This window comes from Canis lupus, chromosome 18 (genome assembly GCF_003254725.2).
Source record: "Canis lupus dingo isolate Sandy chromosome 18, ASM325472v2, whole genome shotgun sequence".
Taxonomy (NCBI): domain Eukaryota; kingdom Metazoa; phylum Chordata; class Mammalia; order Carnivora; family Canidae; genus Canis; species Canis lupus.
In genome coordinates this window covers 43,188,110-43,203,193 of record NC_064260.1, presented here as the reverse complement: position 1 = coordinate 43,203,193, position 15,084 = coordinate 43,188,110, and the positions used below count along the sequence as shown (strand labels likewise).

General features: G+C 44.0%; 1 protein-coding gene across 23 annotated transcripts in view; it reads right to left on the bottom strand.

Annotated features, from left to right (window-relative positions):
• PHF21A (PHD finger protein 21A) overlaps window positions 1–3,329 on the bottom strand; it is a 197,281-nt gene extending 193,952 nt beyond the window's left edge. For 7 of the 23 annotated variants that reach the window (XM_025451980.3, XM_025451981.3, XM_049097083.1 and 4 more), the window contains exon 1: window positions 2,776–3,329. The gene's annotated coding sequence lies outside the window, so the exon portion shown is untranslated. Of the gene's footprint in view, window positions 1–560; window positions 620–1,552; window positions 1,708–2,775 lie in introns of those variants that run through there. The other 16 variants (XM_025451976.3, XM_035701229.2, XM_035701228.2 and 13 more) reach the window with 7 other exon arrangements.
• Window positions 3,330–15,084: the final 11,755 nt, after the last annotated feature.

Here is a 15,084-nt window from a genome sequence, read left to right as displayed (position 1 = left end):
GGCCCCATCCATCACTTATACCTCTTAAAAATAAAATCTGGCGTAGGTAGGAATCTTTTTAATCTATTACTATTCTGGTTCCATAAGACCTGCCTGAGTCCAAAGTACAACATGCTTAAATAAAGCTTGCAAAATTATCTAAAAACTACTTTAAAAAGCCTTCAAAAGCACTCGAGCAAAAGACTTTATTACGGCCAGCCAAGCAATGCCAGTCATATTGCAAATACCATTATGTTAACAAAAGCAAAAGTCTAACATAAAGAAAAGCACCTGGAATATTTTTAACATATTAGTCAGAAGTTTGTGTTAGAGAATTTTCTGCACTATTACTATGCTCCTTTTAAGGATAGTTGTCTATCTACAGAAGTTTTAAGTATAGAAATTTTTTGATAAACAAGAGCAAACTGCACACAAAAATTTCCTCTTTGCCATCAAATATGTCCTGATATATTAAAATGTATTCTTCAGACATTTTAAATAGCCCCTAATTAGCTAGTTTTAATCCCACAATGTAGATTCCATATACAAGTGAAGATAGAAAAAAATAGAAAGGAACTTACCAAAATCAAAATGAAAAATAGTATTTCCAGTAAAAATGTAGTAACAGTTTCCTACAATGCTGTGAAACCAAGTAAATCAAGAAACTTAAAAAAAAAAGGGGGGGGGGCTACTCTTCAAAAACCAAAAGAAAAATTGACCTATTTATTTCTAGTGACCAAATGTGAGAAACACCAGATGTAAACAAACAACATAAACAGTGAAAAGTACACTTGGATGTCTTAGCCCCAATTTCAGGCCCTTTACCAGGCCTTCAATGAAGCCAGAGATGTTGATGAGTATCCTCTCTCAAAGGAGATATTCCAGCACCCTGCCCTAAAGAACCCCTATAAAGTATGCCTATGTAAAGGCTTCCTTCCTAGAGTGCACAGCTGCTTTAAAAAAAAAAAAGAAACAACTTTCATCAACCCAAATTAATCTGATTCTAATATTCAGCTATCAATTATTAATACAGGAATGTTCTCTCTTTAACGTCCCCAGCTTAAGCATCTACATTCCTGACACTTACTATTAACAAAAAATGCACAGCTCACACCCCAGCTATGGGGCAAATCTCTGAAATCCAAAAACACAGCCACAAAGTTCACTGTCAAGGCCAATGCTGAGGCCCACACACGCCCGGACCTTAACTCCCATTTGAAATTCTAGAAAGCCACACTTGCAGACATCATTTAAAAACAACACAATGTGGACGTGCGGAGTGAGATCCTCTACTTCAAGACCTAAACAAAGAATATTTCAACATATGCCCCGAATATGATGACACCAGATTCACCAATGAAAACAAAACCTGCCTGCCATTAGCAGTCATACCCTCATCTCAACAACTCAACTACTTAGAAATCACTCTCAGCACATCTGCACCCTACAACCGGCGTGTGGCCTTCTCCGGGGGTGCAAGCCACAGACAAAGTTGAAACGAGACATTCCTCCCCCCGGTGCCCAATCTCGATATCAACCCCTCCCCTACCGGGGCCACCTTGCTGCTACCCACCATCGCGAACGTGGTCAGGGGAAAAAAAAGAAATCCTAACAGCACCGCTCAGCAGAATAAAGAGACCAAAGAGAGAGGATGACGAGAAGTGTTGGGAACTGCGTGCACGACGGGGCTGGACCAAACGGAAAGAGTCCCACTCCGCGCGCCCCTCCCCCCGGCGGGGGCGCGGGCGGGGGAGGGGCGGCCGCGGCCCCTCTCGGAGCGGCCTGCCGGCCTCGGCCCGCGCGGGGTCCCGGGGGCGCCCCGCGGCCGCGGGCGGCGGGGGCGAGTGCGGGAGGGCCGGCCCCGGGGTGAGGGGTGCAGGCAGACTCTCCGGAATAACAAGTTGCAGAAGAAGAAGAATAAGCGGAATTTCCCCAACGCTGCTCCGGCCACCCAAGACAAATGCACCAACACACACACACACACACACACACACACACACTCGGGCCCGGCAGCGTCAGCAGCCGCAGCTTTTTTTTTTTTTTTTTTTTAAACCAGATCCCTCAGTCACCAAACAAGATGGTTTTCCAAAAAAAAAAAAAAAAAAAAAATTAATTAAATAATCATAATAAAAACTTCCCCCCGACAGCATCTCGGGGGGGGGGGCGGGGGCAGGGTGGTGAGGGAGCCGAGGCGACCATCCCCGGGCTGAGGGACAGCCGAGGGGGCGGACGAGGCTCCGCGCCCCCCGCCCCCGCCGGCGGCCCCCCTCCCCGGCCCCCCGCCGGGACAATGTGACGCCCCCTCCCCGCCACCCCCGGCGCGCCGCCTCTGTCACCCGCTCCGGCCCTGCACTCAGCGCCCAGGCTCCCGAGGCTGCTCATAAACTTACTTCCAATTTATCCTGGGGAGGGGTGGAGGGCAGAGGGAAGGAAGGGGGAGACAAGGTTTTTCCATTGTCTTTTTTTTAGGGGGGGAGGAATAGGAAGGGCACGCAGGGGGGCGCCCCGAAGGGGAAGTTATTGCTCAAATCTCAAGTTGACTGAGGGGTCCTGACGAGAACACCCCCCTTTCCCTCCTCCCTCCCACACACCCCTCCCCTCCCCCTCCCTCCCCCCCCCCCACAACAAACTCCAAGCAGGCAGCCCCAGTTCCTCCCAGAGACAAACACCAGAGACAAGACAGGGAGACAGGGAGAGGGGGAGAGGGGGAAGGGGGGAGGGAGGGGAAATAGAGCTACTCAAGAAAAAAAGAGGAGAGTGAGGAGAAGAGAGAATGGAAAAGCTGGGATACTGCACCCTCCTGCTGCTGGCTGGTTGTCCCCCCTGGCAGCTGGAGGCAGGAACTCTGAGCAGGAGAAGCAGGAGGAGGAGGAGGAGGGAACTCTTCTTCATGGGGAGGGAGGGAAGAAGCTGGAGCTGCTGCTGCTGCTTCTGCTGCTGCTCTGGGCCTCTCGCACTTTTTAGATATTAGTGTGTTAAGATGGTAGGTTGTTCCCTTCTCCCTCCTCCTCCTCCTCCTCTCCTCTCCTCTCTCTCACTCACTCACTCACTCTCCCTCTCTCTCTCTCTCTCTCTCTCTCTCTCTCTCTCTGGGCTGTTTCTTTCCTCCTCTTCCCCAGGCAAGGGGGGGTGGGGAGGAGGGGGTGGGGGGAGGAACTGGATCCTCCTCCTCCTCCAGGAGAGACACACACAGGCCCCGGGCCGGAATCGGGGTGGGGGGGAATCAGAGCAGCAGGAGAGAAACTGTGGGAGACAAACAAGCCCAACTCTTCATCCTCCTCCTCCTCCTCTCAGCAGCAGCAGCGAGCACCACCAGCCCATTCACCACCCGGCCCCGGGCCGCAGCACCTCCGCCGCCTCAGCCCGGGGATCCCTCCGCCCAGGCCCAGACACACTCGCCCGCGCGGGAGCCCGCCGCGCGGCCCCGCCGGCCCGCCGCCGCCGCCGCCGTGCGCGCCCCCGCCGCTCCCGAGAGCCGGGCGAAAGGGACTGGGGTTGGGAAAGCGGGGACGAGGGCGGGGGGGAGAGGAGGCGCCGGGGTAGAGGGGCACGGCGGGGAGGGAGGGGGCGGCCGGGCGGAGTTGTACGGCGGCCGGCCCGGGCCCCCTCGCCTCCGCCGGCGGCTCCCGGGCCGCGCGGGCCCCCCCGGGGGCGGCGGGGCGGCGGCGGGGGGGGCGGCGGGGGCCCGCGGCGGCGCTCGGGCGGGCGGACTACTTGACGTGTCGGTGCGGCGAATTTATTTCACTTTGCCTAAGGAACGGGGTGTGCTGCGGCCCCCATTGCCTAGGGAAAAAACCCGGATGTAAAGTGAGTGAAACTAAACTAGAGTGAAGTAGGGCAGCAGCAGCCAAACTCCAGTGCAGCGGCGGCGGCGGCGGCGGCGGTGATGGGGCTGAGCTCGGAGCGGCGGCGGCCAAACTCCGGGGCCGCCGCAATGATGGGCCCGAGCCGCGCCGCAGCTCGGCTCCCGTGTAGCTGCAGCCGAGGCGAGGCCGGAGCCCGCTGCGGCCCCCCCAACTCCGCGGCCCGAGCCCAACTCCCCCCTCCCGCCGGCAGGAGCTGCAAAGGGGCTCCGGAGCGGCCCCAACTCCCTCCAGTGCAACAGCAGTTTTAAGGGGGGAAAAAAAAGAAAAAGCCGCGAGGGCAGGAGCGGAGAGAAGCAACGGGGAAGCACTGCAATGGGGGAGCGTGGTCCAGGCAACAGGAGAAAGATGCAACCTCAAGTCGAATGCAACATGCAATCCCCGGCCGCCGCTCGCCCGCTCCCTCCCCTCGCCACCCCGCCCCCTTTCCAAATAACTACCCTTGAACCACTTTATTAGCCACACTTAGTCCCACACTCGCGTCGGGGAGGGGCGGGGGACGGGGTCCTTCCCTCACCTTTATTTATTGCTGCTTTCTCCCCCCCTCTCCATGTTTTTTATTCCTAAGTTCTTTTGTTCTAAGGGGGATGATGGCATTTACTTTTCTGCTTTGTGTAGCAGGGCAATCACTGGGAATCGGCCACGTATAATCCGGCGGTTTGTCATATTTTATTAGTGAAAGTATTTTATGCCTATTCTACCTCCAAGGACTGTAACATGGAGAACTGCAGGGAGAGGGGGAAAAAAAAAAAAAAAACACATCAGAGGAATTCTTGTTTTGAGAGATTTCTTGGCGGGGAGGGGAGGGCCCTTTTTTTTTTTTTTTTTTTTTTTTGGAGGAGGAGGTTTATTTAGATTTTCAAATCGATAGTTTTCAACTTAAAGCTTAATGTCTTTGTATGGACATACTACTAGATTCTAAAATAACCCCCAACCACAATAAAGAAAAAAAGTCCAAAATCCTAGATTAAAGAAAAAAAACAATCCCTACTGGACAGTGTGATATTATCTGGTCTGTGCAGCACGCTGGACTTAACATAGTGTTGGCCTTCGAATGTTAAATAACAATAAACCCCAACCTCAACTGAATACAAATGGGGGGTGGGGGTGGTTTTGTTTTTAAGGCTCAGCACTTTTGTAGCATCTGCCACTACGCATTTTCCAGGCATTGATTAGCCATGCAACTCCCATAGGCATGAAGTCCAGTTTTTGCAGATAAAGAGCAACAGTGGTGAGATGATTTGCCCAAAGTCAAAGTGAGTCATTGACAAAACCAGAAATAGTCTTAGAGTCGCATTTGTTACTAGTCACCTCTTTCCCATTAAATAGTATTTCCTCCAAGAAATAAACAATGTTTAAAAATAAATAGACGTTCTTTACCTTGTTATGCATTTCCACCAGGGGTGCTTTGAGATCCTTGGATATGAAGGTGTTTTATTACTTCTGTGACCTGCAAAATTAAGTTTAGTTTCTCAAGAAAAAGAAATTTTTAAAAATTCTGATTTCTTAAAGCTAAAAAAACAATAAATAAAAAGTATGGGCTTTATTTTACATGTGTAGGCCATTTAGTACTCTGAACTTTATATTTAAAAAATTTCACAGCGGAGAAAGTAAGAGTTTGAGAGCAAAAATGAAAATCCCTATAAATGATTCAAGAAGCCTGGATGAACTCATAATGTTGTGAAACTGAACCCATAACACAGTCAAGATGAGTAACGGAAGGACAGGTTGGGTAGTAAGACCCAGCTTTGCCACCTAGAGATAACACTAATGTATTTAAGAGATGAATTAAGGCAGGGCCTCAAACTGGACCACTAGGCACTGGAACGGCAACCTAATAGGGTCATTTCAGATCAGCCCGGGCTGTCAAAATTTTTTCAGAGCAAGACTGCTCTAGTGTACATTCTGGACAACAAACAAACGAACTTAAAAATGTTTCAGAATGTCATGGGAAAAAAAATCCAGAAACTTAAATTGTGCCTGAGTGTGTAAATGCTATAGAAGAGGAGTAAGTAAACTTTTTTCTACAGAAGCCCAGATAGTAAATATTTAGACTTTGTAGATCATAGAATCTCCACAGAAGTCACAACTTCTCAACTCTATGTAGTTGTAGCACAAAAGCAGCCATAGAAAATATGTAAACCTATGAGCCTGGCTGTGTTCTTTTTAATAAAGCTTTTATTTATGGGCCTTGACATTCATCTACTTCTCGTGTATCACAAAATATTCTTTTAATTTTTTTCAACCACTACAGAAAAAAGTTGAAGCATTTTTAGCTTATGGGCTAAACCAGGGGAGTGAGCAGGACTGGGCCCAGGGGCTATGGCTTACCAACCCTGGCTTTAAGAAGACTCAAGCTGACAAACGTTAAGATATTTGGGTATCAATCAAACATCAATGTCATGAAAAATTGCATTTTAGATATTTACATTTAATTAAAATATTTTGACTAATTTTCTTGACGTTCCTATAACTACCTATGGAAAAGAATGGCTGTGATTCACTGATAGATGATGTTTCCATTTACATACTCTTTCCCACTCTAAGATGATAAGGAGGAGTGGACCCAAACTGACCCAGATTTCCGGCACCTGGGTAGTACCACTCCTTCTCAACTAAGACCCCTTGGGCAAGTTACTTAACCTCTCAATGCCTCAGTTTTCATATCCTGTAAAATGTAGCTATTAATATTTATTTGTAGGGCTATCAAGAAGATTGAATAAAATAATCCATATCAAGTGCTAACTACAATGCCTGGTACCTGGGACTGCATAATACACTTTTTTCCCTTTGCCCTCAAATTCATTTACTGAGTTAACATAACTCTGGAGAGGATGAACAAGTAGAGTCCCAATATCTTGTCTACACTACCACTGATGTGGCATATGAAGTCCAAGGATTCTTGTTTCAGTCAAGGTGGTGGGGTTGGTATTTTTATATTTTGGTGGGTGTTTCTCAATTTCTAAGCATGCCGGTTATAGGCACTTGGTAGACCCACACTAGCTGTATGGCCTTAGGCAGACACTTAAGCCTTCTGAATCCTGTGTTTCTCATGCACAAATTAAAGATAATCTTTATTGGATTTTTTAAAGGGTTATATAGCATAAATACTAAAGAAAAAAGCTGGGACGCCTAGGTGGCTCAGCAGTTAAGCGTCTGCCTTCAGCCCAGGGCGTGATCCTGGAGTCCCAGGATCCAGTCCCACAGAGGGTTCCCTGCATGGAGCCTGCTGTGTCTCTCATGAATAAATAAATAAAATCTAAAAGGAAAAAAGCTAAAAGTTTGTATAAGTTAGTGAAAATCACAGAAATAAGTTGTAACTGAAAGTTTACATCAGAAGCTCCTTTGAAGTAAATTGTTCAACTTTTAGACATGAATGACAACAATAAGAGCAGGTGCATAGTAACTTAGAATTTGCTCTCCCACAACCTGTTTACTCCTCCAAAGCTATTTAATAGCCATCAAAACACTGTTGAACAAAAGTAAACTCAAATTTTGAATGTTATTGTATACTGGAGTACAGTTTTTCATTTTTATAAAAGTAGTCAAATTTATCTGTGGTTTCCTATATATTCTTGCCTTCTGTCCATGCTTCAAGAGGTCATCCAAAGTTCAAGATTAGAAAAATATAATTTTTTTCTTGTATTTTTATAGTTTCTATTTTTTTACATTTACATTGTTATTACATATAATTTTTGTGCTTGTGTGTGTGTGTGTGTGTGTGTGTGTGTGTGTAAGAAAGGAGGTAGGAGGGACACCTGGGTGGCTAGTCAGTTAAATGTCCGACTCTTGGTTTCAGCTCAGGTGCTGACCTCAGGGTCTTAGGATCTAGCTCCTCGTCAGGCTTTGCATTCAGTGGGGAGTCTGCTTAAGATTCTCTCCCTCTGCCCTTCCCTGCACTCTTACTCTCTCTTTCTCTCTCTCATAGTAAACAAAATATTTTAAAAAAATAAAGGAGGTAGGAATCTAAATAACTTCTGTTTGACGGAAAATATTTGCTATTGGGATTCTATTGGATAATATAAAATGTCTTTCAAAATGATAAAAACAGCTAGTCCCCCATAAGCATTATCAGTCTAATGTAGAGATACTGTAAATATAGCAAAAATATAACAGAAGCTTATATATTACAGTATTATATGGAGTATTATGTGTTATAATAGAAAACAGTCTCTTCTAAACTTTCTTATTTACAGTTTTGTAGTAGTTTGGTACACACTGCACCCATGGATAGTAAGATGTTTTGTACTTGTACCTGATAGTTTCTGATGTTCTGACAGTATTTGAGAGTATTTCAAACAAGGTAATAAACTCCCCACCACCACCACCACAAAGGACTAAGTGAACAAGCTTTCTCATCCAACTCCCCTTGCCTGTCCTTCGCTCGCTCAACTATCATCCTTTTTTTTCTTAGGCTGAAAAGTAACCCCATTGTCTCTTAAAAGGTCAGCCTAAAGGAAATTTGAACTGTCTGAAAACCTGAGGGTCCTCCTTCACTGAAGCAGGGAGGTAACTACTGAAGTTCGCCAGGTCTTTTCTAATTCCTCTTGGACTGGAATAAATGAAAACCTGGGTTGTACCAACAAGGTGCTTAAATAAGTAGAGGAAATCTATCAATGTGATTTTTAAATAATTATGACAGAAAATCCCCGGTGACTAGCAGAAGTTGAATGTATGTTCTTTTCTCCCCACTGTCTCAATGGTTTCTGATCTTTTAAAATCTCTTTAACTATCTTGTGTGTGCATTTACAGAAAGCCAAAATCATAATTATAAATGGATGAGGTATAACTTGTAAATAAATAAATATTGGTGGATAAGCAGTTGACTCTCTAGAGAATGCCTTCAATTTCATTACTTTGCCATAATCGCCAAGGTCAATTTAATCCTAAGCAATATCAGGTGTGTGCGCGCTTAATAGAATTAACTAGACCAGAGCTCCTGAACTTTGGCACTATTGACATTTGGGGGCCAGATAATTTTTTGTTATGGGTGGCATTGTAGGATGTTTAACAGCATCCCTAGCCTCTACCCACTAGATGCAGATAGCGTCTCCCTGACAGTGGTGACAACCAAATATATCTCCAGACATTTCCAGATGTCCCCTGCGTGTGAGTATGGGGCAGGGGAAAGGAGGGTAAAATCACACCGGGAGTTGCAGAGGATATGGGGGGCGGGGGAAGGTAAAAACGACTAAACTAGACCAAATACCGTGCACAAATTTAGGTGTGTATGTGTGTGCATGTGACTCTGACTTCCACACAGAAGCAGATCCCAATTCCTTTTCCAGAAGTAACTGATATAGATCAGGGGGCCTATGCTGGACCTGTTGTTAAAAACAAAAATGGTTGCAATTAGAACTGTAGAAATGTCTGCCTTAAAGCTGCTGAGCTGCTAAAAATATCACAGGGGAGATCCTCTAAGACTGGGGATGTTAAAAGAATTTTATCACCTTATTATTCCCACCTTTAGATTATCCATTATCAACATAAGTAAATTGTATTGTGGGCCTGAGCAATGACATTATCTAGTAGAAGGTATCCCAGATTTGGAGTCAGAGAACCTGAGTTTGGGTCTGAGCTCTGCAAATGTCTAGTTAATCACTTTATTCCTCCGGGCCTATTTCCTTGTCCAAAATGGGGAAAACAATAATACTTAATCTACTGGATTGTTGTGAGGGTCCAAGCTGTTAGTGAGAAGTAGCAGGGCTTATTCTTGAGGAATTAGGAACGCTAGAATCATAGAGTCCTGGGTTGACCTTGAGCAAATGATGCACTGTTGCAAGCAAAATGCAGAAATAATCATATGATTTCGTAGGGTTGTTATGGAGTTTAAATGAGATAATGTGTCATATGTGCTGAATAAATATTATTACTGGCCTTGGTAAATTGCATCAAATTGTACAAATAAGGCAAATTGTACAAAAGTTACATATCGTTTTATTGTAACTTCTTTTTTTTTTTTGTAACTTCTTTTCTATGAGCATTGAAACCTTGAAATCTAAAGAACCAATTAATATTCCTATACGAGTGAGACCCTGTTAGAAGTAAGTAGCATCCCCAATTCCAACCAGGTGAAAGCAGCATTAAACTAGCGTGCAACCTTCCATCTTTCATGTTAAATCAGTTAGGGCATGGGTTTGTTGCAATAACATAAGGTTCTCTTCCCCTTATTGAAGTAACGTTCTAATAAGTTTTTTACAACCTATCACATAAAACACATGGGATCAGGCAAGCATATCCACCTTGCACAATGTATGTCCAGTGCTGAACATAAAATCTGACTGTTGTACCTTCCCCAAAAATGTTGACAAACTGCATTGCAGTTCCAAAATGGGGAGCAGGGGAGGTGTTTCCTAAGTTCAAATATAAATAAAGAGATTTGGGAATGTCTTTTATGTACACTTTTTTAAAAAGACTTAATTAATTAATTTATTTGACAGAGAGAGAGCTTGCATGAGCAGGGGGAGGAGCATAGGCAAAGGGAGAAGCAGGCTCCCTCCCTCTCCGGGCTCCATCCCAGGACCCTGCAATCATGACCTGAGCCAAAGGCAGACGCTTAACTGACTGAACCACCTAGGCACCCCTCCTTTATATAAACTTTTTAAATTAAGGTATAACATTCATACAGAGAAGTGCACAAATCACAAGTTGTACGTATCAGTAAATTTTTACAAGCAAACACACTTAGGTAATTGTTGGGTGTTTTTAAAGGTTAGAGAATCCTGTAATAAACATTAGTTTTATCATTAAGGGATTTAAAAAAGGTTCCTATGAATTATTTTTTATAAATATTTATTTATTTATTAGGGAGAAAGAGGGAGAGAGGGGAAGGGCAGAGGGAGAGCATCTTCAAGCAGACTCCCCCTGAGCATGGAACCAGGATACAGGGGTGGATCTCATGACCCATGAGATCATGACCTGAGCTGAAACCAAGAGTCAGATGCTTAACTGAGCCACCCAGGTGCCCCCAAAAAGATCACTATGAATCTGAAAGAAAATATCTAAGATTTCCCAGACTAGACAGCAACTGACTTTGCCTTGCAAATGTGATTCTGAATTGTCAAATGGCAATATTGCAAAATAACACACTGGAATCAGATTGCCAAAGTTCTTTGATATCATCTATCACTTGATGTATGATTCTAGACAATTAACTTCAAGGGCATCAGTCTTTTTATGTGTTAAATGGGAATAGTAACAGAATTATTTTTAGGAATAGATGAAATAATGCTTGTAAAACTTTGGGGGAATGCTGGAACACATGCTCTTCCTACATGTAAATGATTCTCCATTCAGGATGATTTCCCAAGGGACAATATGAAGGAAGTTAAGGAGATTACAAGAATTCTTTTAGAAAAAGGGGTGATTTTGCTCAGAAGGGGAACTGGATCAGAACAGCTAAGGGTTGCTATCACTGAACCCTGGCACCAGCAAATGCTAGAACACGAAACCTGAGAAGAGAGTAGCCAGAGGCAGCAGGCAGGGTGATGAACCAAGGGGCTGTAAAGATAGTGCAGTTATGAACAGAAAGCCACAGGGGTGTGCCTGGCATCCAAACAGGACATGACCTGATTTTTCAGAGACCAGAGTAAGGTCTAGGAGTGATTGTTTGTTTGATGTGGGTCTAGAGAGAGAAAGGAGAGAAGCAGCAGCCATAGGAACCCTAATCCCAGGGGTCAGAGCCTTGAAAGGCCAGTGCACTGAAGGAAGGGACTCGTTTAGGGCTTTATCCAAGACTAAGGGACTGGAGCTACTTATAGCTTAGGAATGACCTCAAGTGGATACTGTCAGGCCTGGCATTCCTTCACACTGAAATAAGTTGTAATTGTGCACTTGAATCGACTTGGATCCTGAATGAGAGAAAGAGGTGCTACTAAAGTAGAATGGAGTCTCAGACACTAGACATGGCAGGAGAATCTCCCCTCTAGATGATGACAACAAGGAGTTGCCCCAAATCCAGCCAGAAACCTAACTGGTCACAGCCAGACCTTAGAGTGTCCTTATTTCTTCTTCCTTATCTCAATCTTGAAAATAGCTTATAAGGGTCTACAAGTCTTTAAGAGGAAGCAATTTGCTTTCTTTTTCCTTGACTGGTTGCAGGGGATGCATCAATAAATAAAATTTAGCAGGACCATTCTGGTGAGCAAACGTGACCCAGTGTCCTCACGCTCATGAAACATCTGTCACAAATGACTAAAGGGTATGAAATGACCAAGCTCGGGATAACCAATGTGGCCTGTGGGTTTCCCAGAGGCTGATCTTGGCCTCAGAATCCTTCTCAACCCAGGGCATCAGGCAGGCATTACCAAATGTTTGGGGCTTGCTTAAGATAGAAATCTACTCTGTCATACCTGGACTTACCCCTCATTTCTTGTTATAAGTAATGCACCTATTCTATTCGCTTCTCCCAAATCCCAATTTAAAGGGTATTGGATTTGAAATTTGCCTGGTTTCAACACTGCATATTTAAATTAAGCCCTGGATAGGTAGGTAACAATTGCCTATTTAGGGACCTGTTCTCATATTTCTGAGTTTATTACTGATTTATGACCTATAAATAGTCACATCAACCTCATTGCTGAATAATTTACATACTGAGGTCATGCTCTCTGGATGAACCTGACACCCATTAGTGTTAAACTCATCAACTGTGTGCATCCAAGCTAGAACACATGGAGAACCACACCCCAAAGTGGTGGGAATAGAAAGAAGGCTTAAATAGTATTCCCTCCTTTTAAGTCCAGCCAATTTCCTTTCCTTTTAGCTTCGTCTCTAACATGAGATATTATTTTCCCATAGGTAGAAATGTTAAGGGATCTATTAAAATAAAAAAAATGTTTTGAAGGCTCTCAGAATTCAAAAACTTTAGAGTTTTTTTTAAGCATTATTTCTGTAGATGTAGCCCTCTCTGAGGGCTAAACAGAGGCTGATTATTTGTGTTTTACACTTTATTACATCAATAAGCCAGAACCCTTCTACACTATGAGATGGGAGAAAAGTTGCCTACAGCTTTTGGGTATAGTCTGTATTCCCATCTGTGAAATAGACACACCACACTGCTCATTTCCCTCTTTGCCTACAGAGAACCAATTAGATAGAAGTTGCAAAAGAGGGGCTCCTCGGTAGCTCAGTCAGTTAAGCATCTGCCTACAGTTCAGGACATGATCTCAGGATCCTGGCATGGAGCCCCAAGTTGAGCCCAGAGTCGGGCTCCTTGCTCAGGGGGGAGTCTACTTCTCCCTCTCTCTCTGCCCCTCTCCCCTGCTGGTGCTCTTGCTCACACTCACTCTTTCACTCTCAAATGAATAAACTTAAATTTTTTTTCTTTAAAAAAAAAGAAATTGCAAAAGATTTGAATTTGCTGAAAACTGGTACTGTAAGTGAAAGAAAGAGGAATTAATTAAATTTAAAAGAACTTCACTTCTACCATCCCAGAATCTGGGTTAAGGAAAACAAGTAGGGGAAGCAGTGGGTTAGGGGCTTTGGGCTACGAATTGCCTTGGTAAATATGGAGCTAACACAGAGAAGTAGGGACCTAAAACATTACGTTCTCCTAATATGTTGAGAGTGAGAATTAAAAAAACAAGAAGCGGGATGCCTGGGTGGCTCAGTGGTTGAGCGTCTGTCTGCCTTTGGCTCAGGGCGTGATCCTGGAGTTCTGGGATCGAGTCCCACTTTGGGCTCCCTGCATGGAGCCTTCCTCTCCCTCTGCCTATGTCTCTGCCTCTCTCTCTCTCTCTCTCTGTGTCTCTCATGAATAAATAAATAAAATCTTTAAAAAACAAAACAAAACAAAACAAAACAAGAAGCATTTTCCAGTAGTCACTTGGGGACTTTTGACTCCCCAAAAGTGCAGGGCGTGAGTCTCAGAACCACAAACAATTTATTTTAATACTACTTCCTCAATTAGCATAAGCTCAAACTTATTATTTTTCCAAGTACATTGTGTTGTCGCTGTTCATCTAATAGAAAAGAAAAACTCATTCCAATTCCAATCTGGATGAATATTACATTTCCTTTGATAAACGTCAGTGGGTTGATGGGAACAGACCCATTCCGAGCTGAAATGCTCCAACTTAAGCTTTGTGACTAACTGTGCCTAAAGACAGCTCATTTCATCCTAGAGTGTCCTCGCCTCAGCAGCCTAGACAAAACCAAGAAGATCACAGAGCAAAGCAACTGAGAGTATGACAACATTAACACGGAGCTCTTGTGTTCATCTGTTATCCAAACCTCAGTCAATTTACAAAAATGTTGTTTTAAAGAAAAAAAATGGTTTGGCCAGAGTAATTGTATGTAACCAGAAAAAAAAAAAAAAAAAAAAAAGATGATAGTAGGTAAGACAAGTGGGCTCTCCTTCCCATCTAATTTTGGATCAAATTTTTAAAATTAAAGTTTCTCATATTTAATTTTATCAAACTTCACAATTTCAGAGACATTTCATACTCATTGCTGATTGGACTTCAGTTGGAAATAGCTCCCAAAGCTTTAAATCTAAATGTCTCTGCCTTTTAAGGTGCATTTAGCTGTTCGATACATCGGGGTGTCTTAAATTTCTGTGAACTGGGAGCCCAGGTCCCAGTTCTGCTATTCGCTACCTGTACACTGGAAAAAGTTTCAGTTTTTTCATCTTCAACACAAAAATGTCTGTATCTTACCACACCAGGATACTTGGGGGATCTAAAATAGGGATTCCTAAAATTTTCCTAATGAGCCTTCCCCCCGCCCCCCACGAAGACTTGCTGTTGATTATTAACAGTAAACTTAACAGCCGCCATTTATTAAGCATTCCGGGCCAGATGTTCTGTGCATACTTAAAATTTTATAGATAAGAAAACTGAGGTATAGAGGGGTTAGGTAAATTGCCTAAAGTCACATAAATAGTAAATGGCAAAACTGGGACTCCTGCCCATGGCTACTTAGATTTGGGTTCTGCTTTCTAATGGGAATTCCCATGAGCCACAAGGAAGGAGATATGGGCTAGTGCCAGGCTGAAAGATGAATCAGGCAAGGCTTGAAGAAGAATGAATGGATTCTGAGACAAGGGTCTCCAAAGAAGAGCAACTTATCTTCGCTTTGGCAAAAAGAGAAGTCTCTATTCCATGTAGAGAGGCATGTGGCATATTGGAAAATGTGGAGTTGGGAATCAGAATAGCCTGCATGATGAGACTCTTGGCTGAGCCACTACTTAACCCAGGGGCCTTGGACAGGTTATTTACCCACTCTTATCCTCGTTGTTCTC